This window comes from Myotis myotis, unplaced genomic scaffold, assembly GCF_014108235.1.
Source record: "Myotis myotis isolate mMyoMyo1 unplaced genomic scaffold, mMyoMyo1.p scaffold_m19_p_4, whole genome shotgun sequence".
NCBI classification, from domain to species: Eukaryota; Metazoa; Chordata; class Mammalia; order Chiroptera; family Vespertilionidae; genus Myotis; species Myotis myotis.
The window spans coordinates 43,049,019-43,076,816 of NW_023416346.1; the positions used below are offsets into that span (position 1 = coordinate 43,049,019).

General features: G+C 41.8%; 1 long non-coding RNA gene across 1 annotated transcript in view; it reads left to right on the forward strand.

The window, feature by feature from the left end:
- LOC118654662 overlaps positions 1 to 26,978 on the forward strand; it is an 83,856-nt gene extending 56,878 nt beyond the window's left edge. The window contains exon 3 of the long non-coding RNA XR_004967017.1: positions 26,959 to 26,978. This is a non-coding gene — a long non-coding RNA (uncharacterized LOC118654662). The remainder of the gene's footprint in view (positions 1 to 26,958) is intronic.
- Positions 26,979 to 27,798: the final 820 nt, after the last annotated feature.

Genomic DNA, 27,798 nt, shown 5'->3' on the forward strand with positions numbered 1-27,798 from the left:
GAAATGGGGGATATCTGTAGTACTATCCTATATAGTAAAAGCCTAATATGCTATGACGTGCACTGACCACCAGGGGGCGGCATGGAGCATGGCCATCATCGGTGATGCGGTGCTGGCAGTGGGCAGCAGTGGAGGCACTGCCGGCCCTGATGGGCCCCCATGAGAGTGGGACCGCGGCGGGATGGTGGAGCAGGTGAGGGGGTGGTGCCAGGCCATGGTGGGGTGCCAGGTGGGGTTGCGGGGCTTCAAGGCTGAGGGCATGAGTTGGGGCCTAATCCTGCAGGCCATCCTGAGAGACCACACCCATGCACAAATTCATGCACTGGGCTTCTAGTCAACAATAAAAATATAAGTATTAAAACTTAAAAAAACCAACCTGATTTAGAAAAGTGAATTTTAACTCATATACTTTGCAGGTTTTAAGAAGCATTAAACTAAACAGCCTGAATAGTCCATTTGCTGAAAAGATATTTAATTATTTCAGTGAGAACTAGTTAGAGATGAGAGCCCATAAAATAAAGAGACTCCAGCATTTGATTTTAATGCCTTTCTATTTTGCTACAGGCCACAATTTAATTAAATTTCTGAATAGAAATTTAAGATGACACAGTCTCCTCCCCAGCAGCCAGACAATTGAGATAAAACACCCCAGTATCTTTCTGGAATTTGGGACCATTTAGCTAAATGCCCAGAGTGAGGTGATCTTTGCCAGCTTCCACTCCTACCGCCACACATAATGAGAGATGCTTGAAATCTTTAAGCTCAATGTCCTAAATCTGGGCCAAGTGCTCATGGGCCATAGAAAATTTGCTATTTATTTTAGAGAAAAATGCAAAACTGATTATTGATAAACTAATCAAAAGAGGTGGAGATGAGTGTGCTGTTGGGGGGAGATGTGGATTTATTGAAATGATTTTTATTGATAGAGCAAGCACTGAATCAGAAATAAGGTTCTAGACCTAGCTCTAATAGTTAAATATTTATTTTAAACATATCAGCACTTCAACTTTGTCATCTGTGAAATGGGGTAGGGTGGACTAGATCCCTTAAGGCAGTGGTCGGCAAACTGCGGCTTGGCAGACCGCGGCTCGCGAGCCACGTGCGGCTCTTTGGCCCCTTGAGTGTGGCTCTTCCACAAAATACTGGCTCTTCCACAAAATACCGACTTCTGCGCATGGGCCACAAAGTTTCAATTGCACTGTACATGCGCGCCCACACGTGGTATTTTGTGGAAGAGCCACACTCAAGGGGCCAAAGAACTGCATGTGGCTCACGAGCCGTGGTTTGCTGACCACGGCCTTAAGGTATCCTCCACCCGTAATATTCCATGTCTTTAATATAGTAAGGTTAATAGGGCCTTAGAATAGAAATGGCCACAAATTCAAATAGTTTGGAAATGACAGCAGTTCTTTCAACTGTATTGATCAGGTTCCAGAGGGAAGTACACAAATCAACAGTTCTATTTTTTTGTTAATGTCCAGTGACTAGAGCAATGCTTGCTTCATAGTAGGTGCTCAATAAATATTTATTGGCTGAGCATATGACTCTTCCATGAGTATTTTAGCTCTCAGTTTCAGTTGCCTAGTTTCCCAATGCACTTGTGTGGATGTTTAAGATGTACTTGGGGATACTTTTTGCTTAATAAGTAATATGTTAATTTATAGGCCATTACAATTGAGTGGCTTTTTCTCTCTTAGTAAATTGCTACAATGAGGGATTTAAAAAATGTTATCTATACACCAATTAGGTAAATCCTCGGGAGAGCAATAATTTGTAGCCTATCTTAGAATAGGTTGTGTGTTTTTGTTTAACCTTTGGATATAAAAACCAAAGCACTAAATGATTTGTCACATTCTCACTTTCCATCCATCCATTCCTCTATATTTATAGCAAAAGATTTATAGCATTATTTAATTTTCTGTTCTAACTAGAGAGTTCAGGAAGCTCCTCTGAACCTGTTAAAAATCTTTACATTGGAAGATCTACCTCTTATAATCAGGAATCATAAAGTCTCTAGCCTTAAAAGTATTTTGCCCTAGCCGATTTGGCTCAGTAGATAGAGCATCGGCCCATAGACTGAAGGGCTTCAGGTTTGATTCTGGTCGAGGCACATACCTCAGTTGCAGGCTCGATCCCCAGCTTGATCGATGAGTACTATGATAATCTTCTGCTCCTGTTTTTTTCTCTTACCTATTTCCTCATTCTCTGACTCCTTTTTCTTGGCTAGAATATTCAATGTTGTTGTTTCCCAGCGCTCTAACCTTGACTTTGTAGTCTGTCCTGTACTCTCTTCCTGGAAATCTAAACCAGTGTCATTTGTATACAGATAACTCCCAAACCTTACCTTTAGTCCAGATCTTTCATCTAAGTTCTAACTGCCTATAGAAGATTTCCACTTGGATGTTCTATAGATACCTCACCATGTCCCACTTGGATGATGGTGGTACTCTTCAAGATTATGCCTATTCTATTAGTTCTTCACACTTCTGGCAGACTAATTTTGATTTGGTCATTCTCCAGATGAAAATTATTGAGTAGTTTCCATTGTTTATAGTATAAATCTAAACGTTTTTTATAGGCATATGAGGTACTTCATAATCTTTACCTTTTTCTTGAGGTTCATCCCTCTTTCACACTGTTGCAACACTGAGCTACTTGTGTCACCTGATAATACCATACCCTTTCATACATCCAAACCTTTGTCTATGCTGTTCCCTTTTTAAATCAACTTAACCATAGCTTCCTCTGGGAAATATTCCCTGGCTCAGATGAACCTTTTGTCTCCCATTGTGCCACATATTGACCTTAATTATAATAAAGATTGCTTCTGTTATGTACTGGCTTCATTAAATACTCATTTTTTTAGTTCTGGAGGTGAAGCAAGGAGCAGTTTTTCTTGTTAGGTGAGTGGACCTTCAGAGCAAGACAGAGATTCCTAGCAAACTTTGATAATATCTTTCACTGTCCTGAGTTCCAATGGGGAAGATAAAGGTACATTCTCTAACCAAGACGGGGAGTAAAGCATGCTGTTATAGTAACAGATTAAGTGGGCTCTCAACAGAGTTGAATCTTTTCTTGACCATCTAGCACAGTGACAATCCTTTGTCAGTGGGTTTCAACAATGGTATGGTCCCTATGTGTATCCTGTGTGCTGGGGCTATTCCTCCTTCTTTTGGTGACATATGAGCACTGTCCTATTATGGAGGAGGGAGGGTAGCTAGGCAAGTAGCATCTGGGTAGCCTAAGCATATTGAGGATGACAGAATAATTGGGGACTGGGCTGCTCCAGTATATTGAGGGAGATCCAGCATTTAGAGGCTAGAACTCTCCAATCAAATATAACTCACCAGAGCTGAAATATATACAAAAATCCTACTACAGGAAAATCAAAATAGTAGTTACCTCATTGTGGTGAGGGTGGGATGGATCTTGTGGTACAAGGGAAGCTTCTGATAATTATATTTTATCTCTTGATCTGGGTGGTAGTTACATTTTTACATAAGTAAAAATTTACAGAGTGATTCACTTAATATTTGTACACTTTACTGTACCAGCATATATGTTATATCCCAGTAAAAGGGTAAAAGAAATGAGGGGAAAATATATACAGCAGAAAAAAGTAGCCCATCCCAATTTATATATATATATATATATTTTTTTAAGTAAATCTTTATTGTTCAGATAATTACAGTTGTTCCTCTTTTTCTCCCCCATAGCTCCCCTCCACCCAGTTCCCACCCCACCCTCTGCCCTTACCGCCCCCCGTCCTCATCCATAGGTGTACGATTTTTGTCCAGTCTCTTCCCATACCCCCCACACCCTCCCACACCCCGAGAATTGTCAGTCCACTCCCTTTCTATGCCCCTGATTCTATTATATTCACCAGTTCACTCTGTTCTTCAGATTTTTTTATTCACTTGATTTTTAGATTCACTTGTTGATAGATATGTATTTGTTGTTCATAATTTTTATCTTTACCTTTTTCTTCTTCTTCCTCTTCTTAAAGAATATCTTTCAGCATTTCATATAATACTGGTTTGGTGGTGATGAACTCCTTTAGCTTTTTCTTATCAGTGAAGCTCTTTATCTGACCTTCAATTCTAAATGATAGCTTTGCTGGATAAAGTAATCTTGGTTGTAGGTTCTTGGTATTCATCACTTTGAATATTTCTTGCCACTCCCTTCTGGCCTGCATAGTTTCTGTTGAGAAATCAGCTGACAATCATATGGGTACTCTCTTGTAGGTAACTGACTTTTCTTCTCTTGCTGCTTTTAAGATTCTCTCTTTGTCTTGTGCCCTTGGCATTTTAATTATGATGTGTCTTGGAGTGGTCCTCTTTGGATTCCTTTTGTTTGGGGTTCTCTGCGCTTCCTGGACTTGTAAGTCTATTTCTTTCAGCAGGTAGGGGAAGTTTTCTGTCATTATTTCTTCAAATAGGTTTTCAATATCTTGCTCTCTCTCTTCTTCTGGCACCCCTATAATTTGGATGTTCCAGAGGCTCCTTGCACTATCTTCATATTTTTGGATTCTTTTTTCTTTTTGCTTTTCTGGTTGGGTATTTTTTGCTTGTTCGTATTTCAAATTGTTGACTTGATTCTTGTGATCCTCTAGTCTGCTGTTGGATCTCTGTATATTATTCTTTATTTCAGCCAGTGTATGCTTAATTTCCAGTTGGTCCTTTTTCATATCCTCAAGGGTCTCACTAAATTTATTGGCGGTTTCTAGAAAATTCTTGAAAAACCTTATAACTGTGGTTTTGAACCCTATATCCAGTAGTTTGCTTTCCTCCATTTTTGTCATTTGTGATCACTTTCTTTGTCTCCACATTTTGGCTGCTTCCCTGTGTTGATAGAGTGGCTTTGTGTGCTAGGTGTCCTATAGGGCCCAGTGGCTCAGCCTCCCCAATTACCTGAGGTGGACACTCTTGGTGCACCGCCTTGTGGGCTGTGTGCACAGTCTTGTTGTAGTTAAGCCTCGATTGTTGTAGGTATCACTTGGAGGAATTGACCTCCAGGCCAATTGGCTGTGAGAATCAGCTGTGTCTACAGTGGGAGAACTTCTGTGCTGAAGACACCCTTATGGGGCAAAACTTGCTTCAGTGGGGCTTTGGTGCTCACTGAGTCTGCCCCCTGAGTGTGTCCCTTATGGATCTGAGGAGTTGTAATCTGGATGGTCCCACTCTGACCACTGGGTACACCAGCTCTTGGATCTAAGGAGGTGCTAATTTAGCCTCTGCCTGATGCTACCCAGCAGGAGCTATGGAGAGATCTGCAGATTCCTCTTCTTTGTTTGGGGTTTGGAGGTGCCCAGATGAGGCCCAGCTGTGAAGCAATGCAAGCTGCTGTGGGGCCTTGGGCCTTCTTTTGGATGTTCTGGGTCTCTCTGACCCAGCTGCAGTTTGTTAGGTAATTTTAGATCTCAAAGGGCCAACCCATTCATATGCAAAAGCCTCTGCTAGCAGCTTGGGTGGCGCAGGGTCTCAGGGAATCAACAGGGCGGAGCAAACAGCTATGGCTGATCCTCAGCCCTGTCCTAAGAGACTCCCTGGTTTCAGTGTCCTGTCTCAGTGTCTTGTGGTAATTGCAGCAAGCACCTCTGAGAGAAAGCCGCCCTCGAATTCCACCCGCTGCCAGACAGTCCAGTTTCTTCCCGTATGAGTCTGGGTCCCCAGAGACTCGCCCGGAACTGGAGTTCAGAGCTGTCAGGAGCTTGTGTCTCGCTCCCGATTGAAAAAGACACCGGCGTCCTCTGTTTCCAGCCCTTTCCGCGCGCCTCCGTACCTCTGCACTTTACTTCCGCACCTCCTCTGAGTCTCAGTGTGCTTTTCTCTTTCCTTCTAGTTGTAGAATTTCCCCTCAGCCAGCCTTCCTGTGGTTCTGGATGATGTCTGTTTTGTCTTTTAGTTGTAGTTTTGAAGTGGTTGTGCGAGGCAGCAATTTCAGGTGTTTACCTATGCCACCATCTTGGTTTCTCCCCATTTTATATTTTAAACAAAATATTAACACCTAAAATCAAACTGCTGTATTATAATCATTTTAACCTTGGGACAAACTGATGACTAAAGAAAGAGAGGTTCCTTACAAAACAAACTTTTCTTAGAGGTTCTTATGTTCCTGTAGAGACTCTGGTTTCTACGTGCTCATCTGCCCATTATATTGTGATCCTGTTCAGGTCAGAGAGCATCCCTTTTATCTATATACAGAGGCCCATTGCACGAAGAGATTCGTGCAATAGGCCTTCCTTCCCCTGGCTGCCAGCACCGGTTTTCCTCTGGCACCCAGGACCCAGGCCGCAGTGGAGAAGCCAAGCCTCTTCAGTCTTCAGTCATCTTCAGTCTTCAGTCATCTTCAGTCGTCTTCGGTCTTCGCTTGGGCTAGAGCCTTCAGTCTTTGCTTCATGCCTGCATATGCAAATTAACCGCCATATTTATTGGGTTAATTTGCATATTCATCCTGATTGGCTGGTGGGCGTAGTGGAGTGACACCAATTTGCAGGTTTCTCTTTTATTAGTGTAGATCCCTTATGTGTAGCACAGAGTAGGTGCTTAATTAACCTCTACAACAGTTGCACTGTTTTTTGCAAATGAGTAAAGCAGATACTTCTTTTCACCTTATATCCTACTTTTCCATGTTCCTCTCCTCCATTTTGGTGCCTGTGCCTTACCTGTTCCTTCAAGCTCCCTGCTGGTGTAGGTGCAGAAACCACTTGCCTGGTAGAGGGGGTGCTGTGCCTGTGCCTGTAACCTAGTAGGTACTAAATAGATACTTACTGATCTGAGGCAGAGAAGCAAGGTTTCATGGTACTGGTGTAAGTGGGAGGCTGAGGGAGTTGAGGAACGCAGTCAGCTGGAAGGCATGTTGGGTCACAGGTGGACATGGAGCACAGAGAAGCTGCTGGTAGGAGCAACACAGTAGAAGAGAATGTCACAAAATAGTACTATGGCCCAGAAGCTAGAGCCAAGCCTGGAGCCCTGGGGCCTGAAATGCGGAGCCAAAGAGTACTCAGTCACCGGAGCCAAAACCAAGAAGAGCCAGGGCCAAGCCAGTGGAGAGTCATGGTGAGGTCTTAGGGTGCCTGAAAGAGACTCAGTCAGGTGGTGGCTATTTCTGTCCAGGCTGATAGTTTTGAATTGCCCTAGATCATAATTCTTTTTGGACTATGCCTTTTCTGTCAGTTCATCTTAAACTGGCTGCATACATTTCTCTGGTTGTCAGTTAATTTATCTCATTCTACCAGAGGTTTAGCTGATCATAATAGTACCCTACAGTTTTATAATCTTTTAAAGTCTGAAAAATGCTTCTGCAACCATTAAATTCCACAATACTCCTATGAGGGAGTTGCCGTAGGTGTTAGTATTGCCATTTAACAGATAAATTGAGACTCAGAGAAGTTAAGTGTCTTGCCCACGGTCACACAAGTAATAATTGGTAGAGTCAACGCTAGAACCCAACACTTCTGACTGCACAACGAATATGTTTTTTATTTTTATTTTTTAAAATATATTTTTATTGATTTTAGAGAGGAAGGGAGAGGGATAGAGAGATAGAGACATCAATGATGAGAGAGAATCATTGATTGGCTGCCTTCTGCACGCCCCCACTGGGGGTCAAGCCTGCAACCCAGGGATGTGCCCTTGGCTGGAATCGAACCTGAGACCCTTCAGTCCACAGGCCAACGCTCTATCCACTGATCCAAACCAATTAGAACCAAATATCCTTTTTAAATAACACTGTTAGATGCCTGCTAATTGTTCAAGGGATAACCTTGCACAGTGATATTTACCTTTTTATAGGGGATCTTCAAAATGGAAAAAAAAAAAAAAGCCTTGAAGAAGTAGAGAAGTGACTTTCTAATGGTGGAAATTTGTGATATTTTTACAAGAGCTGGGAAATATCTTTGGACAAGGGATTGTGCTCAGTTCTTCTCAAATCATACCATGTAGTTGGTAGCCTAGTCTGTATTCTTTTGAGAATAGCCCTACTTTCTGGGTTCTGTGTTACATGCTACCTGGGATAACATGACAAAGGTTAGTCCTTTGCCTCTGGCTCTTCAGATTGGGCAGTACAGCATAACTGTTAAAAGCAAAGACTCTGGAGCCACATGGCTTGGGTTGGAATTGCAGCATTGCCATTGTCAGGGACAGTAAGAGCACTGCTCCTCTGAGTTGCTCTGAATTCATGTATTCTTCTAAATTCTTCCCGACTATGCCAGGGCAGATCCTTCTCGAACCCTGCACACTGTACTAACTGTTGGGAACTTAGTTCAAGTTCCTCCTTTATCCTTTGCTCACTAATTACAGGTGTTGGGTCTGAACCCCTCTGCCTGGGCTGGACCTTCTTGGACACAGGTCTTAGATGGAGAAGCCATGGGAAGTTGTGAGTATGTAAGAATGAGTCTTTATTGCAGAAGCCAGTGGCCACATAGCCATCAGACAAGAAAATCCTTCACAGCAAAGTCCATAAGACAGGCAGCCGTACACTGGCTGGTGAACAGATACATCTTTCCCACAAAGCAGCATCAGTCTCTGTACGCACAGCTATTACCTGAGCTGCTGCACGCTGCCCCTTAGACTTGCCGCATCACATTGTAGTGGTACCTAAGCTCTGTCTCAGCAGCTTCTCTAGTCTCTCTGGCTCAGCAGCTTCTTCTGTCTCCCCTGCTCAGCACACTGGCTGTTCTCTGTAGCCTCACATAGTAACTACCTCTGAGCTTCACTCTTCTAGCCACTGGCTGGTTAACATGGCAGCCATATCTGACCTCTCTGAGCTCTTAGCTTTACATTGTAGCAGTATCAGTTCTCAGCTCTCTCTGATCTCTCCTCTCTCCTGCACACATAGGAGCTACATTCTCTGTCTACTGCCTCTGCTTCTTACACTAGCTCTGCCCAGCTGCTCTCTATAGCAGACTCCTGGTTAGTAACCTGCATATTACTCCAGAGACAAAGAAGGCTAGTTGCCAACAGTGACATCAATCATTTGGGTTACAGAAGGGCACAGTTTACTGTGTGTCCTTGCACCCGCTCATGGTATCTTGGCCTTGGACACGCCGATTAGGCTCATGCTCAGTGGCCTTGGCCATTATGATGTATTGACAACAAAGCCTCTTTGCTCCCATTGGCCTTGACTATCTGGGGACCCTGGCGTGGTTCCCACAGCTATGTACTGTGAAACCCAGAGCATCTTCCTTTACTTATCTGTATCTTAGGGTTCCTCATCTGTGAAATGGGCAATAATAGCAGTATTTACCTCATGCGGAAGAAATGATTTAATATATGTAAAGAACTTAGAACAGTTCTTTGCATATAGTAATTACTACAGAAGTGCTACATAGTTTTTATTATTGGTAGTATTTGTATTATTTTATATCCTTCTGGTGTGAATTGTATTGGATATGTATGTCAATATGAGTGGTCTCAGGGAGGCCAGATCAGGTAGGTTGAGAAATGGGGTTTTTAGACAGATACACAGATTGGGCAGAGAACCAGCCTATGGCCACATATGCACTCCAGGACTCTTAAAAACATTTTTTTTTATTGATTTCAGAGAGGAAGGGAGAGGGAAAGAGAGATAGAAACATCAATGATGAGAGAGAATCATTGATCAGCTGCATTCTGCACATCCCCCACTGGGGATCGAGCCCGCAACCCGGGCATATGCCCTGACCGGGAATCAAACCATGACCTCCTGGTTCATAGGATAATGCTCAACTACTGAGCCATGCCGGACAGGCTTCAGGACTCTTGAACATGTTTTGCTAAGAGTCTGTTCACCTGGACAAGTTATAGGTGCAGTTTGCCTGGGCTACAGACAACAGTAGCTCATTTTAGCAGTAGTTGCTTCCTTCCTAGTGAAGGACATATAATTATAAACACCAACTTACATGATAGAGCAATGCTCCCTTGGACCCAAAATGGCCATATGTTTGCACCTTTCATGTGTTAAGATCTATATTTAATTCCCTGAAATTTTCATGAGAATGGATGTTTATTCATTCCCTAGGTAACTAGATGGAAAGCAGGCTTCCGTTTTGCCAAGGCTCCGTGCGGGTAGGCTTGATCACTGAGAAAGAGTGGTGAAAATAAGTAAGAGAAGTTCTGCCTTCATTGTCAGAGAGCAATTGAGACATATAGAATCCAGGTCTCTTCCCTGACTGCTCTGGGAAACCTTTCACAGTCACTACAGCACCCACTGATCTCTCTGCTTCTGATCATCCCCTAGCACTATCTACCCACTCAGTTTGGCACTTAATTATATACTGCCTAAGGTGAAATCTCCCTCCCCAATTATAGGCCATTCCAAGTATACCCCTGTTCTCCCAGCAAAAGCCTGACTAGACAGTTGATAGATATTTCAGAGGGAAAGTTCAAGCCATAAGTTAACTATTCTCCAGGATCTTCTAAACTATATCCCTGAACCTAGATTACCAGAAAAGCTACATAACTGATTCATATTGCTTTAGTCTCATCCCTCACTCCTTAAAATTGCCGTTATAAAGTTGTTTCATCACAAATGTTAGCTTGTGTTTATATTTTCCTTCTGTTGTATGGTGTTTTAAAGCGAAAACTCTGAAATCCTTGATGGAAAGAGGGAGCAGGTGCATAAATCCTCAAAGTGTATTCCTGTTTAGAGTAGACAAAAATGATCTCCATAATAGGAGTCATGTATATGCTAATGAAGATGAGGAAACTGAAGGGTTTGTTTATTGGGTAGTCTGGGAACAGGCAGAGAAATAGTTGTGAGGAAGTGCAGGACTTTTGGATACTTGTGGCTTCTTTGTTTGACATTTTATACTGAAGTGTCAAAGTATAAAGAAGTTGTGAAAAATAGAAAAGCTTAGGGCTGTGACTATGGCAGGGTGCTCTCTGCCTGGAAAAGGAGACAAAAACTCCCTCCCTCTGTCTTGTCTCTTCTAAATGTTTCCCAGATCAGCAAACCTAAATTGGGCTGGTGGTATTGCTCTACCGGCTCCAGGACACCTCTTATAGGAACTTTGGCTGCAGTGTCCAGGGAACTCTGGTGTATATTTGCCTGCTTGCATGTCAGTGATTGCAGTAGCATGTGAATGTCCTGTAGTCACCTTTGGCGACACCTTAGTACATGTGTATAGTATTTAATCTCCTGGATTACAATATATACCTTTGTCTTGTTTGTGATCTGTGATCTGTGTGCTTGGAATTTGGCATAAAAAGATCTTTGTGGCCAGTTTGATCATTTTTTTGTGTTCCTGACCATGGGGTTGAAGCTCATTTTACTGTAGATATACTGTACAGTGGAATCCTGATTTCCAAGGCCCTTTCAGACTCTGACACTATGAGTCAGTGACCAGGAACTGAGACAGATTTCTCAGCTGATCGTAGCCACAATGTGAAGATGACAGTATTCTGGTGTTATCTATTGGTCATGACTGCATGTTTCTGGGAATCAGCAAAGTAAAAGCAATGTGTTGAAATCAGTTTTCACAAATAAATTAATGGGTGGTTATTTGCTCTACAAAATGTCTCACAGAGATTCCTTTAAATAGCAAGCTCCTCGGGTGTGCTTAAAATATAGGTCAATTTATTTTTAAAAAGCCCTTTCACGTGCAGAACATTTATAAACAAGTCTGTTAAATAAAGAAAGATACATATACAGGATGGTTTGGGGTTTGGTTTTGGATCTAACAGACTTCACTTGTCCAAATGAATTCACTTCTATCTGTGTCCAGGAAAGTCTTATTTTAACTTTGGGAGCCGAAGGTAATTGGATTAGGATTCTTAAGAAAATCAACAGAAAAGTACCATTCATTCTGCCTCCTGTGGTGGTCCCAAACAAGTAGATTCTTGTTGCAGGAGAGTCATAATGATCTCAATGGTTCTTTCTATAAACTTTTCCCCTGGGGATGTTAGCAGAAAGTACAGCATTTAAAATTTTTTCCTGGAATATCTAGACTCTCAAAAAAAAGTCAGAAACCTCTGGTAGTATGTGAAAACATGGGAAAGATTTGCAATTTTTTAGATAAAAGATGACCTTCTTGAACATCCCAGGAAGATTAGCAGATACATAGCTTTAAATTCTTCTTGGAGTCAATATTAAGACCTTTGGGAATGTAAGTACTCTGAAAGTCAGGAGACCACTATTAAGTTACTGTCTTGTTCTGCCTTTTAAGTCAAGCCCATATGTACTCAGTTGTAAGGCATGCTGAGAATCAGTAGAGTGGGGGAGGAGGCCAAGGTTGAGCTGGACCAGGGTTGGTTAAACGCTCTCATCCAAGGAAGATGGTCAGCTATCGAAACCCCAGCGTCTGAAGAGATGGGATAATTTTCACCTTGAATTGCGCAGCTATTTATGTCTACAGGGTCTCATATGATGGTTGGGCCTAGTAGCATAGGGAGAACTAAGAGTTAGGCATATGACAATATCATGCTTTGGGGTAGAGGGGTGGGATAGATGTCTACCAGTTGCAGCTGGATTCCAGCTAGTAACTAGTCCAATAAGAAAAAGGAGTGGATAGAGGTAGATGGGGACTGAGGGACCTAGCCAAGCTGATTTGGGTTCCAGGCAGGATTCCAAGTCCAACAGAAGACACTGGGTGCAAAGAAACGGAGTCATGCAAGTAATAATAATAGCTGCTTTTTATTAGTCTCCTATGGCATGTCACATTATTTTATTTAATATTTGTAACAATGCTATGAGGTACTCATTTAGTTTTTCCTTCTGATATCAAATATACGGTGTCTTTTCCAAATCAGCTAGTTTTGCAATTCTCTAAAACCAACTGTGTGTCCAACAATTTGATTCAGTTCTGACACTTAGTATTCAGAGTTAGCTCAGGCTTCACAGGTTAAGGGCCCAGTCTCACAAGACTGCCCTCACTTCAGATGCCAGCCACAAATGAGGTCCCAAGGTGACCCATACTTCTGCTTGACTGATTACCAATTTAGATATTCCCATGACCTACCCACCAGGTGGGTACTGATTACCAATTTAGGGGTTCCCATGACCTACCCATCTTCACCAACTTACTTTGTTAGTAAAGGTATGTTCAGGCCAGACATAGGGGATAATAGTTAAGTAAAATGACTCACAGAACTCAGGAAAGCACTTTGCTTATGATTACTGGCTTGTTACAATGGGTGCAACTCAGGAACAGCAAAATGGAAGTTATGCATAGAGCAAGGCATGGGTCTGGGTTGGGGAGCACAGAGCTTCCATACTCTTTCTGGGTTTGGCACTCTCTCAACACACCAACATGTTCATCAACCTGGAACATCTCCAGGTCTCCTTTTTCAAGAATTTTTATAGAACTCATTCTTCAGTTCCCCCTCCTCCTTCTCTTTGGAGGCCCTCTCTGGAGACCAGGGAGTAGGGCTGAAAGTTCTAATCCTTTAATCACATCTTTAGTCTTTCTGTTGACCAATCTCCAACATAAAGCTATGTGGGAGCCCCAACTTTAGTCAATCATTTACATACAAAAACTCAGATGTTGAAAAAGGCTTACTATGTATAATAGATACTCCTATCATTCAAGGGTTTGGGAAACTTTGTGTCTGGAATCCGGGACCAAGACAAATATATTTATTATCTTAGTGGGTAGGTATTTATATTATCTTACAGATAAGGAGTCTTAGGCACAAAGAAGTGAAATAACTTGCTTAAAGTCACGTAGCTGGGAAGTAACTGGTGGAGCTAGGAATTGAACTCACCTTTGACTACTGTCAAAGTAAGTCCTGCATTTAATTAGCATATTCTGCTTATACCATATAGTGTATGTCATAGCAGAGGTTGAAGGGATGGATTGCTGAAGTGCAGATGGCTCATTACCCATATACTATTTAGTACAGTCAATGCCTTTAGGTATTAGTGGAGAAAATAAATTTCCCAAGTCAACAAAGGAAAAATTAAAGCTTAGCTCTGCTAAAAATTTAACATTCCAAAGGTAATAATGCAGAAGACCATTTTTAAAAAATTCTTTATTGTTTAAAGTATTACATAAGTCTCCTCCCCTCCCCCATTGGCCTCTCCCCAGCTGCTCCCACCTCCTAGCACATGGCCTCATACCCCTACTGTCTGTGTCCATTGGTTATTCTCATATGTATGCATACAAGTCCTTTTGTTGATCTCTTACCCCAAACCCAACGCCTCCCCTCTTAAATTGGTCAGTCTGTTGGATGCTTCTATGACTCTGGCTCTATTTTTGTTCATCAATTTATGTTGTTCATTATATTCCACAAATGAGTGAGATCATGTGATATTTATCATTCTCTGACTGGCTTATTTTGCTTAGCATAATGCTCTCAAGGTCCATCCATGCTATTGCAACTGGTAAGAGTTCCTTCTTTCTTACAGGAGCATAGTATTCAATTGTATAGATGTACCACTGTTTTTTAATCCACTCATCTGCTGATGGGCACTTAGGCTGTTTCCAAATCTTAGCTATTGTAAATTGTGCTGCTATGAACATAGGGGTGCATATATGCTTTCTGATTGGTGTTTCTGTTTTCTTGGGATATAGTCCTAGAAGTGGGATCACTGAGTCAAATGGGAGTTCCATTTTTAATTTTTTGAGGAAACTCCATACTGTTTTCCACAATGGCTGCACCAGTCTGCATTCCCACCACAGATGACCATTTTTATGTTTATTTTTAATTTGGGGATAAGTAGAATCCATATGACTCACAATCACATGTTTGGGGGAGTCTAGGAAGCTGATTTTCAAGAGCAAGGGGAAGTTGAGTTCATCACATCTTTGTGGAATGCATATCTGCTTTTTGCCAGGCACTCTGCTAACAATACCCAGAGAAGAAAAGGTAGAATGAAGAAGAAATCATGCAGAAGTGAAACATGTAAAAAGATTATATAGCCCAGTGATGACCATGTCAAAATATGTCAATACTAGTATATCCTTTTCAGGATGGTATGGCTGTTTAAAAGACCATTAATGGTGGTACACATTCAATTTAAAAACTAACTAACAAAATATTTAAAAAGAGCATTAATAGTGTAAATATGCATCTCAAGTTGTTAGCCCAGTCATAGTAAGCATTTTTTAACAGTCTTGAGCTCAATAGAGTATATTCAAGATAAGAATATGTCACCAGGCAGCAAGTGTAGGGGCAAGAGCACCGGAGCAGGATTAGGAGCAAGGAGATCTGGATGCTAGTTTAAGCTCTGCCACTAACTTTTTCTATGATTTGGAGCAAATCACTTAACCTTGCTAGCTTCTAGATTCCCCCTCTGTAATTAGAAGTGGTTGAGCTTGGTTGATTTCCAAACAGGCAAGGCAAAACTTTAAACCGACTCCTGAATTCTGTTTTTCCCTTCCCCCAATTTCTCTCTTATTCCTGCTCTGAAATTAAAAAAGCAAACAAAACAAACAAACAAAAAAAACCATTTCAACACTATTCTGTACCACAGAATGACCTTGAGTTGGGAAATCCTGAGGTACCTTCCAGCTCCAAAATTCCATGATTTTGTGTCACTGTAAATGTGGTCTTTAGATGCATTAATTTTATCCTGTAAACATTGATTGGCACCCTAGCCAGTTTGGCTTAGTGGAAAGAGCATCGGCTTGTGAACTGAAGAGTCCCAGGTTCATTTCCAGTCAAGGGTATGTACCTGGGTTGCAGGCTTGATCCCCGGCCCTGGTTGGGGCATGTGTGAAGACAACCAATTGATGTGTCTTTCTCACATCTCTCTGTCTCTCTCTCTCCCTTCTCCTCCTCTAAAAATTAATGGAAAAGTATCCTCAGGTGAGGATTACCAATAACAAAAAATTGATTGGCAGTCAGTCAGAAGTTATGTTCAGGCCAGATATAGGGGATAGGGCTGGCCAAGTAAAAACAAAACAAAACAAAACAAAACAAAACAAAACAAAACAAAACAAAACAAACAAAAAAACAACTCTGCAGAGAAAACTGGAATTAGAGGGAGGAATGATTGTATCTAAGGTGATGGAAACAGAACGAGTGTGGGGATCTCATTTGTCCAAAAGGGGATTAGTTAAATGGAGAAAACTCATGATTACTACTATTATTATTGCTCTGTTACCTTTTTAGAATCACTGTATGGCAGGCACTAAACTAGGTTCTCTACATAAGTTACATATTTCACTATCACAATAAACTTGTATTATTATTGTTTTCTTATTCTCACTTTTCAGGTGAAGAAATTGAGGCATAGAGAGGATAAGACTTTCCCCACACATCAGGATAAAGGCTTCTTAAAGAAGTGCTAGGAGCTTCCAGAGGCAAAATAGATTAGATTTGAGATGATTGAGAAGAGTATGCTTGGAGTTTGAAACAAAAGTAGGATCTGGAACCCTCCAAGGAGGGATTGAGGGTCTCCAGTGACTGTTTAAGTGGTAGCTGATTAATTTGGAGGAGAAACAATAAGAATCCGATGTTTAGAAATCAGATATATGTGCAGAGGTAACACGTTTGTTTTGTTTCAAGGCCCCATCATTTTATTCAAATGATCATTTTTTTTTGTTTTCATTGTGAATTCTTTGTTAGTAATGGAATACATAAATTGGATTTCTATGGCTTCCCTGTAGAGAGGAATGCACCACTTCTGTAAAGATATGTTTGCCCTCAGAGATAAAGTGTTGGGTCTGATGATAATTCCCCTTTAGGGAGGCACTGAATTAAATTTATTGGCTGATTTGATGTTCACTACAGTTGGAGCCATTTAAATTCATTGATCTGTAGAGCTATGCTTTGTAGCTTATATCTGGGCAGCAATCAATAACTTTATATTTAGTGTGAATTAAACTGTAACCAAAAGATGGAGTACTTCTTTGTCATGGCTCTTTATTGCAAATAGAAGTTATGCTTTCTTTGTAGTAATCAGAATAAATGGAAAAATGAAAGTTTTCAGTATTCTTACTGTGCTCTCAAAAAAGTTACACCCACTCTCTCACAGACAGGTTAGGAGGCATAATTCAGTTTTTCATGAATATTAAATTTATGAATTCCATTTAAATGTTACAGAAATTATTTAGGAATATAGTTTTTACTATTCTACTATATTTTAAAAACTCGTATTAAATATAATTAAGAGAAAATGTATGTTTTGATAAATGCTTAATTATATAAATTTAATTCACTGTCCATGAATATGTCATTTCCCTGATGTGTTTTATGTGTATTTCCTGCTGAAACATCTATTTCCTCAGATCATTAATGGATGCTAACAGGAGAGTATATATTGTTTATTAATTTGTTTATATATTGATTGAAATACACTCTCTTCCACTTGTATAAAGTAATTTTTAGAATTCTCAATAAGATTATATAGTCTTGTTAATCAATTCAGCCTCTGTCACATTGGGTCATCCTGAGAACTCCGTTATGGCCCACCTCCTCTCTATATCACTCCTATTTACCCTCTCTTCTTGATCTGCTCTGAAATTTTCACCATTAAGGTAACTCTGGGAGGCCATGCTAAAATATATAGATACTAGAGGCCCGGTGCATGACATTCATGCACTGGGGGCGAGGGGTAGAGGGGTCACCTCAGCCCCAGCTTAGGCCCACTCCCCTTGGGCCTAAGTCGTCAATTGGACATCCTTAGCACTGCGGTGGAGGTGGCCGCTGGGCTCACCAGCCATCAGTCTGGCTTGTGACTGAGCAACGCTTCCCCTGTGGAAGCACACTGACCACCAGGGGGAAGCTCCTGTTTTAGCGTCTGCTCCCCCTTCCCCCCGTAGTCAGTGTGCGTCATAGCAACCTGTCGTTCTGTGGTTTGGTCGATTTGCATATTACCCTTTTATTATATAGGATTATCTAGAAAAGGGAAGAGGATTCCTTTTTTAAATTTATTTTCCCTTTATTGATTAAGATATTACAAATGTGTCCTTATCCCCCCAATGTCCTCTCTTCCCCCCAATCCTGCCCTTACCCTCACCCCCTGTTGTCCACATCCATCGCTTATGCTTATATGCATGCATACAAGTCCTTTGGTTGATCTCTCCCCCTCACCCCCACCCTCCCCTACCTTCCCTCTGAGGTTTGATGGTCTGATTGATGCTTCTCTGTCTCTACATCTGTTTTTGTTCATAGGTTTATGTTGTTCATTATAATCCACAAATGAGTGAGAGCATGTGATATTTATCTTTCTATGACTAACTTATTTCACTTAGCATAATGCTCTCAAGCTCCATCCATGCTGTTGCAAATGGTAGGAGCAGCATAGCATTCCATTGTGTAGATGTGCCAAAGTTTTTTAATCCATTCATCTGCTGATGGGCACTTAGGCTGATTCCAAATCTTAGCTATTGTAAATTGTGCTGCTATGAACAAAGGGGTGCATATATGCTTTCTTATTGGTGTTTCTGTTTTCTTGGGATATAGTCCTAGAAGTGGGATCACTGAGTCAAATGGGAATTCCATTTTTAATTTTTTGAGGAAACTCCATACTGTTTTCCACAGTGGCTGCACCAGTCTGCATTTCCATCAGAAGTGTACTAGGCTTCCCTTTTCTCCACATTTAAAAAGTCAGTTAGCTAATTATTACCTTGGAAGACACAGAGCTTAACCCTGAAAAGATTGCCTGTGAGTTGAAAAATGGTTATAAAGTTAAAAGACATAGGGTCTAGGCTCTGACCTGCTACAAAATAGGTATGTGATCTGAGCCAGGTCAGTACCCCTTTCTGGCCCCCAATCTCCTCATCTGTTGTGGTAGGCAGAATAATGCTCCTCTTCCCCAATATGTCCACACTGGAAGCTGTGGATGTTATCTTATATTGCAAAGGGGACACAGGTGTATTAAATATATTGATATAGGATGGTCATCCTGGATTACATGAGTGAGCTCAGTGTAGTTGCAACCATTATTACAAGAGGATGCAGGAAGAGTCAAAGGAGGAAGAGGCAATATGATGATGGAAGCAGAGGTTGGAGAAATGTGCTTTGAAGAGAGAGAGGAAAGGGGCTTCAACCCAAGGAATGCAGGCCACTGGAAGCTGAAGAAGGTAGGGAGAAGGATTCTTCCCCCTAGAGCAGTGGTTCTCAACCTGTGGATCATGAACCTTTGAGGGTTGAACGACACTTTCACAGGGGTCGCCTAAGACCATCGGAAAACATATATGTAATTACATATTGTTTTGTGATTAATCACTATGCTTTAATTATGTTCAATTTATAACAATGAAATTGGGGTCACCACAACATGAGGAACTGTATTAAAGGGTCGCGGCATTAGGAAGGTGAGAACCACTGCCCTAGAGCCTCCAGCAGGAAACAGCGCTGTCAAGACCTTGACTTTAGCCCAGTTAGATGATTTCAAACTTCTGGCCTCACGAACTGCAAGAGAATAAGTCTACATTGTTTTAAGGCACTAAGTTTGTGATAATTTGTTATAGCACAAATAGGAAATCAATCCTATCTAATAAAAGAGAAACATGGTAATTAGCCGTACGACCGCTACCCTTCCCATTGGCTAATCACCAAGATATGCAAATTAATCGACAGCCAAGATGGTGATAATTTGCATATGTCAATCTCAAGCCTTGGACTGAGGCTTTAGGCTGGGGCCTGGGCGGAGCCAGCCAGTGATCGGCCTCGGGGAGCTGGGGGTGCCCCGGCCCAGGCCTAACGCCTCAGCCAGAGGCTTTAGGCTTGGGCCAGAGAGGAGCCAGGCAGCGATCATTGATGGCGGCAGCAGCGGGGAACCGGGCGGAGCCAGCCAGCTATGCTTGATGGCGGCAGTGGCAGGGAACTGGGGGTGCCCCGGCCCAGGCCTAACACCTCGGCCAGAGGCTTTAGGCTTGGGCCGGGGAGAAGCCAGCCAGCAATCGGTGGCGGGGAGTTGGGGGTGCCCCAGCCCTGGCCTAAAGCCTCCGTCAGAGGCTTTAGGCTTGGGCCCGGCGAGCCAGCCAGGGATCCTTGATGGCAGTTGCAGCGGGGAACCAGGGCGGAGCCAGCCAGTGATCATGAGCCAGCGATTGTTGATGGCGGCTGCTGCAGGGAGCTGGGGGTGCCCCGGCCCAGGCCTAAACCCTCAGCCTGAGGCGTTAGGCCTGGGTCAGGGAGGAGCCAGGCAGTGATCGTTGATGGTGGGGAGCATGGGGGTGGGGGGGTCCGGCCCAGGCCTAACACCTCAGCCAGAGGCTTTAGGCTTGGACCGGGGTGGAGCCACCCAGCAATTGTTGATGGTGGCAGCGATGGGGAACCGGGGCGGAGCCAGCCAGCGATCCTTGATGGCGGTGGCAGCAGCTGTGGAGAGTTGGGGGTGCCCCGGCCCAGGCCTAAAACCTCTGCCTGAGGCTTTAGGTTTGGGCCGGGGAGGAGCCAGCCAGCGATCATTGAGCCAGCGATCATTGATGGCGGCCCAGGCCTAATACCTCAGCCTGAGGCTTTAAGCTTGGGCCAAGGAGGAGCCAGCCAGCGATCATTGATGGTGGCAGTGGCGGGGAGCTGGGGGTGCCCCGGCCCAGGGCTAATGACTCGCCAGAGGCGTTAGACCCAGCAGGGGCCAAACCGGCAATTGGTGTGAACTACAGAGGAAACACCTTTTCTGACTGCTGATTGGCTAAGCTCCCTGTATGCCACTGGTAATATTCTTAGTAACTTGGGTAATGAGAGTCCAAATAGGTGATCTAGGGTCTGGGCTCAATTCTGACCAAGGGCATGTACCTAGGTTGCAGGCTCCTCCCTGGCCCAGGCCCAGGTCAGGGCTCATGCAGGAGGCAACCAATCAAAGTGTTCCTCTCACTTCGATGTTTCTCTCTGTCTTTCCCTTTCTTTTCCACATTCTCTAAAAATCAATGGAAACATATCCTCAGGTGAGGAGAAGGAAGGAAGGAAGGAAGGAAGGAAGGAAGGAAGGAAGGAAGGGAGGGAGGGAGGGAGGGAGGGAGGGAGGGAGGGAGGGAGGAAGAAAGGAAGGAAGGAAGGAAGGAAGGAAGGAAGGAAGGAAGGAAGGAAGGAAGGAAGGAAGGAAGGAAGGAAGGAAGGAAGGAAGGAAGGAAGGAAGGAAGGAAAGAAGGAAGGTCATATCCTATGAAAGACACTTCTTGAAAATGCCTAAAGAAAGTTGTCATTTTTTCATGGTGAAGGGACTGGAGTCCGTGTTGATGAAAACACCTTGGTGGCTGTGGTGACTGGCAGTGGCTGCAGCAGCGGGGTGATGGGGCTGGTGCCTTCCCCTGATCAGCCCGGTCGCCTCCCAAAAAGGGAGGCTAGACTGTGGCTTAGGCCCACTCCCCAAGGGGAGCAGGGAGCAGGGAGTAGGACATCCCCTAGGGCTCCCAGTATGTGATAGGGGGCAAGCTGGGCTGAGGGACCCCCCCCCCGCTCCAGTGCACAAATTTTTGTGCACCGGGCCTTTAGTACATTATAAAATGAGGAAGTTGGACTAGGCAGTCTCTAAAGTTATTTCCAGCTCTAGTGGTCTGCATTCTAGGGTAAATATAGAATAAATATTTTTATGGAGAGGAATAGGCACTGTCTGAATGGATTGAAAAAATATGATATGAAAACTAGGTTTAGTTTTTGTGGCCACAAATGGCAGAATTGACTAATAATTAAAAAGACTGTGGAAGAGATGAAGTCATAAAAAATAAGCATATATTGTTATCAGCAAACTTTATAGTGGCTTATTCTCTCAAAAGAATCAAATGATAGAAGATGAACACTTTCAAACTATAGTCTTTCCAAAATTTATATCCTCAATTGTATTGTAAGTCTCTTAGGTCAGAACTAGGTGGAGTAGGAGGTAGAGCTCCAGAATTCTGGGCAGTGCCTTTTAGGACTGACAGTCATATGAGACAGTCTCCAGATTGAACTAGTCAAAAGGGCAATTACTGATCAAACAGTCTGCTGGGGTGAGGGCAGACTAAAGTAGCAAAGTAGTTTTTAATCATGATTGAATGGTTTTATGTATCTATATCTATGTTGGGCTAATCAATTGTATTCTTGCCTGATAGAGGTGTCAGAGTCTTAAAAAATTGTACTGGCTTTACAGCTAGATGGTTATTTACACCTTTAGGCCTCCAAAGGAAAATATAGTGAAGAAAGAGAAAAAATTCTTAAGTAGTGAATGGATTATTGGAGAAATTTATTCATTTTCTCATGTGTCCATCCATCCATCCATCCATCCATCCATCCATCCATCCATCCATCCGAATATCCATCCATCCAAACATCCATCCATGCAAACATCCAAACATCCAAACATCCAAACATCCAAACATCCAAACATCCATCCATCCAATCATCTATACAAGCATCCATCCTGCAAATATGGTTTGAGTACTTGTTCAGGGCAACTCTATGTTCTATGTGCCATGGAATATCAAGATGAACTGGACACAAATTCTACTCTCAGGGAGCTTAAGGTTGAGTGGAGAATTACAAAATGTGTTTAATACCTAATAGGAAGTGATATGCCTTAAGACAGATATCACAAAGAGCTAAGAGTACAGAAATATCAGTGCCTGCCCAGTACTTTGTACCCTCTCATCTTGGAAGATACTCATGGCATCATCTAAAAATCTACCCTCAGAGTGAGTATTTATTGTATTATAATAAATATTATTATACAATAAATACTCCAGATTGAACTAGTCAAATACATCAATTGTATTAGCCAGTCAGTGAAAGATAAATACTCCATGATCTCACTAGTCAAATACAATTGATTAGCCCAACATAGATATAGATACATAAAACCATTCAATCATGATTCAAACCTACTTTGCTACTTTAGCCTGCCCTCACCCCAATAAATACTCTGGAGTGAGTATTTATTGTATAACAAATGTGTGTGTGTGTGTGTGTGTGTGTGTGTGTGTGTGTGTGTGTGTATTCCTTGTCACATTTTTTAACATGGAGTAGATACATCTGTATCACTGGGTGATTCTTTTATTTTTAAATTTTATTTTATTGTTTAAAGTATTACAAATAGTAGTACATATGTCTCCCTTTTTCCCCATTAACCTCCCACCGGCCTCCCCTACCCCCCAGCACATACCCTCACCCCCCCCAGTGTCTGTGTCCACTGGTTATGCTCATATGCATGCATAAAAGTCCTTCGGTTCATCTCTTACCCCCCCCTTCCTTGCCTTCCTGCTGTAGTATGACAGTCTGTTCGATGCTTCTTTGCCTCTATCTATTTTTGTTCAACAGTTTATAATGTTCTATATATTCCACAAATGAGTGAGATCATGGAGTATTTATCTTTCACTGACTGGCTTATTTTGCTTAGCATAATGCTCTACAGTTCTATCCATGCTGTTGCAAATGGTAAGAATTCCTTCTTTTTTACGGCAGCATAGTATTCCATTGTGTAGATGTACCACTGTTTTCTAATCCACTCATCTGCTGATGGGCACTTAGGCTGTTTCCAAATCTTAGCTATTGTAAATTGTGCTGCTATGAATGTAGGGGTGCATATATCCTTTCTGATTGGTGTTTCTGTTTTCTTGGGGTATATTCCTAGAAGTGGGATTACTATGTCAAATGGAAGTTCCATTTTTAATTTTTTGAGGAAACACCATATTTTTTTCCATAGTGGCTGCACCATTCTACATTCCCACCAGCAGTGAAGAAGGGTTCCTTTTTCTCTGCATCCTCTCATGCACTTGTCATTTGTTGGTTTGTTGATGATAGCCATTCTGGCAGGTGTGAGATGGTTCCTCATTGTTGTTTTGATTTGCATCTCTCGGATGATTAGTGACTTTGAGCATGTTTTCATATGTCTCCTGGCCTTCTGTATGTCCTCTTTAGAAAAATGTCTATTTAGGTCCTTTGCCCATTTTTTGATTGGATTGTTTATCTTCCTTTTGTTAAGTTGCATGAGTTCCCTGTAAATTTTGGAGATTAAACCCTTATTGGAACATATTGGCAAATATGTTCTCCCATGTGGTGGTCTTTCTTATTGTTGTGTTGATGGTTTCTTTTCCTGTGCAGAAGCTTTTTATTTTGAAGTAGTTCCATGCATTTATTTTCTCCTTAGTTTCCCTTGCCCTAGGAGCTGTATTGGTAAAGATATTGCTAAGACAAATGTCTGCTGTTTTGCTGCCTATGGCTTCTTTTAAGATTTTTATGGTTTACCGTCTTACATTTAAGTCCTTTATCCATTTTGAGTTTATTTTTGTGTATGGTGTAAGTTGGTGGTCTAGTTTCATTTTTTCTGCATGCACCTGTCCAATTTTCCCAACACCATTTATTGAAGAGACTATCTTGACTCCACTGTATGCTCCTTCCTTCTTTGTCAAATATTAATTGAACATAATGGCTTGTGTCAATTTCTGGATTTTCTGTTCTGTTCCATTGCTCTATATGTCTGTTCTTGTGCCAGTACCAGTCAGTTTTGAGAACAGTGGCTTTGTAGTAGATACAAATAGCTTGATATCTGGTATTGTGATCCCTCCAACATTGTTTTTCTTTCTCAAGTTTGCTGCAGCTATTCTGGGTCTTTTTTTGATTCCAGATGAATTTTTGTAGAGTTTGTTCTAGGTCTTTGAAGTATGCCGTTGGCATTTTAATGGGGATTGCATTGAATTTATAGATTGCTTTGGGTAGTATGAACATTTTTATGATGTTGATTCTACCAACCCATGAACATGGTATATTCTTCCATTTGTTTATGTCTTCCTCTATCTCTTTTTTCAGTGTTCTGAAATTTTCTGAGTACAGGTCCTTTATCTCCTTGGTTAAATTTATTCCTATGTATCTTAATTTTTTTGTTGCAATGGTAAATGAGACTGTTTTTGTAGTTTCTCTTTCTGTGAGTTCATTATTGGTGTATAGAAAAGCCATAGACTTCTGGGTGTTAATTTTCTATCCTGCTACATTGTGGAATTCATTTATTAAGTCTAGTAATTTTTTTTCACTGGGTGATTTTATTGCCTGATTTCCTGAATCAGCATTTGTGTAACCAGTGGACCAAAGAAGATTCTTGGATCTAAGTAGGCACTGCCCTCTTAGCTGCATGAGATATTAGGATTTGTAGGAGATCAAAGTATTCTACTCCAAAATACGTTACTTTGGCATACAGATTCTTTTGAGCTGAAGGCATTTGAGATTCAACAGATGAAGAAAGAAGCCTTCCCAGAGCCTCCCTCATCTTATCAAAAGCAGAAATTTCTGAGAAATGAGTATAGTCATAAGTTCTCTCTCCTAGCGAAGTTTATGGCTATGAATGTGATGGAATGATGATCCCAAGAGGGCCATGTACAAACATACTTTATTCCATTTGTTTCCCCCATAGATTTGCCTTCCCATAGTTTTCCACTCTCATAATCCTCAAACCCTTTTCCTTTGTCTTGTTGCTTTTTTATAAATTTATTGTTCTTTATTAATATGCCTAATAAGCCCAAGTTCACCCCTTTGAGTTACTGATCACTGACTTCCTCACGTGTGTATATGTGCTGCATGTGCTAATAAATTCTGTTTTTTGTTTTTTTTTCAGGGTCAGGATCTCTTGACTTCATTTCTTTTTTTTTGGTTCATCTTTTTGGTTTATCTCTCCTCATTCCCCTACCCCCACATCACGGTATGTCAGTGTGTTCCATGCCTCCCTGCTTCAGGCCTTATTTTTTGGTCAATTCATTTTGTTCATTAGATTCCAGAAATAAGCTAGGTCATGTGATATTTGTCTTTCTCAGATTGGCTTATTTCACTTGGCATAATAGGAGACTATTACGTTTTTCTTCTATTAATCTGTCTTTTGCCAGTCTAATTTCCAGGGCCCCAGCTGGAGAACCTAGGGAAGTCATGGAAAAAAGTTTTTTTTCCTTCCCTACAGAATATTGTATGAATGTCTATTTATTTAAAACAGAAGTGGCAACTCAGATGCCTGTAGGGGCAGATAAGTGATTTAAATGAGTGACGTAGGACAGATTATATTTTATTGAGTGGTATTTGTTTTACATATTGAATACATAGCCATATTCTTCATTTATGCAAAAAAATGTTCTCCATTGTTTTCTTGAAATATGTGGGCTATATTAGTTGTTTTCCTTCATTTGTTAGGCATAGGGAGGAGAAATATTTCACCTTTATTGGAAGAAAACAAATGTAATGATAAATGGTCCCTGATATCCAGCTGCAGGAGAGGAGTATATGAAGCAATAGGGAGTGGTGAGGAATGGTGGCTACCTAGACCAGTGGTCGGCAAACTGCGGCTCGTGAGCCACATGCGGCTCTTTGGCCCCTTGAGTGTGGCTCTTCCACAAAATACTGACTTCTGCACATGGGCCACGAAGTTTCAATCACACTGTACGTGCGCGCCCGCACGTGGTATTTTGTGGAAGAGCCACACTCAAGGGGCCAAAGAGCTACATGTGGCTCGTGAGCCGCAGTTTGCCGACCATTCACCTAGACTGTACATGTCCCATCTAATGGGGACAGCTTCAGTCCACTCTGGTCACAGGAAAATATGGGACCAGTATTACCTGATTTTCAGATTTTTCAATAAAAGGTAGAAATGTGGAATTCATGTGAAATATCCCACTTTTCAAATGTTAGTAGCTTTTTAAAAAAGATGTCTGACACTATGTGGGACAAATAGAACATGGCTGTAGGCCCCCCATATGCATCTTTAGTTTAAATGATTTATAAACTTTATGTTCTTGACTCTAGCCCCTGCCATTGCCAAGCATAAATTCTAATGTCTTTGTTTGAAATGAGAGTGAGAACAAAAGCCAACCTCTAGTTAGAGGTAAGGAGTGAATGTGAAGGAAATAAAACTAGAGAGAAAAAAGAAAAAGAAATAAATCTGGATACTTTTGTCTGTTTCCGTGCCAAATAAATATTGCCTGTGCTGTTTCTTTCTCCTGTGGAGCATCCAATGTGTTGTATGTCTAAAGATGGAAATTACAGTTTTTGAACAACAAATTGGGACACATGATCTGACAGTGAGACATATATTTTGAATGTGGGGATGTCCAGGACAATATAGGACACATGGCAGACATCCTGATAAAAACACAAATGGAGTTCCTTCTAGAAACTCACTATTTTGCTTTCTTTGTAGATGGCAGCCCGTTTCACATGGTCTTTTGTGGTTTTGCTTTTTAATACCTCAATAACTAAAGGTCCTCTAATGAATTGCAAACACAGTTGACTGGGGATTGAACCTGCAACCCAGGTATGTGCCCTGACTGGGAACTGAACCTGCAACATTTTGGTGTATGGGATGATGCTGCAACCAACTGATCTACCTAGCCAGGGCTATTTGGTAGTGCTTTTAAAACTCAAACTGCAAGGAGGTCAAGAGGGTATGTGATCAGATGGCATCTAGAAAGAAATTCTGTTGCTGTCAGAGAATACTGAAGAGGACCCAGTGACTGGACAGGTTTACACTTCTTTTTCCCACGCAGGGTTTTCTTACCCTCCTGCTTAGGCCCCCTCGTCTTCCCGACTTTTTGTTTAAAACAATACTTTCCAAGGTTGCCTTAAATCTGATCATATCTGAAGCTTTAAGGGTAATTGTTCACATTAATGCTTTCCCCACTCTGCCAGCAAGCCAGGTGGGGCTTGTTAGGTTGAATTTGGATTTGTTGACAATCCCTGATTTGAGTTCTCAAGTCCTGAAGAGTAATCTTGCATTGGAATGGGGTGTGAGGAGGGGTGAGGCAGCACTGTTTCTTGGACTTTGAATTCTTATTCAGGTCTGTTGAAACTGAGAATGTGGAGCAAGGTCTGTTTGTTTAATGGGGCTTTTCCTGACTACTTATTCACTCACTTCTAGTCCTTACATGTTGGTGGTATTTGTTGACTGTTTCAGAATATGTGCTTGCACTCAATGTGGGTTACAAATGTGGGTTCTATACTAGTAGACTAATAGAATGTCAGAGCTAGGAGCATTGGAAGG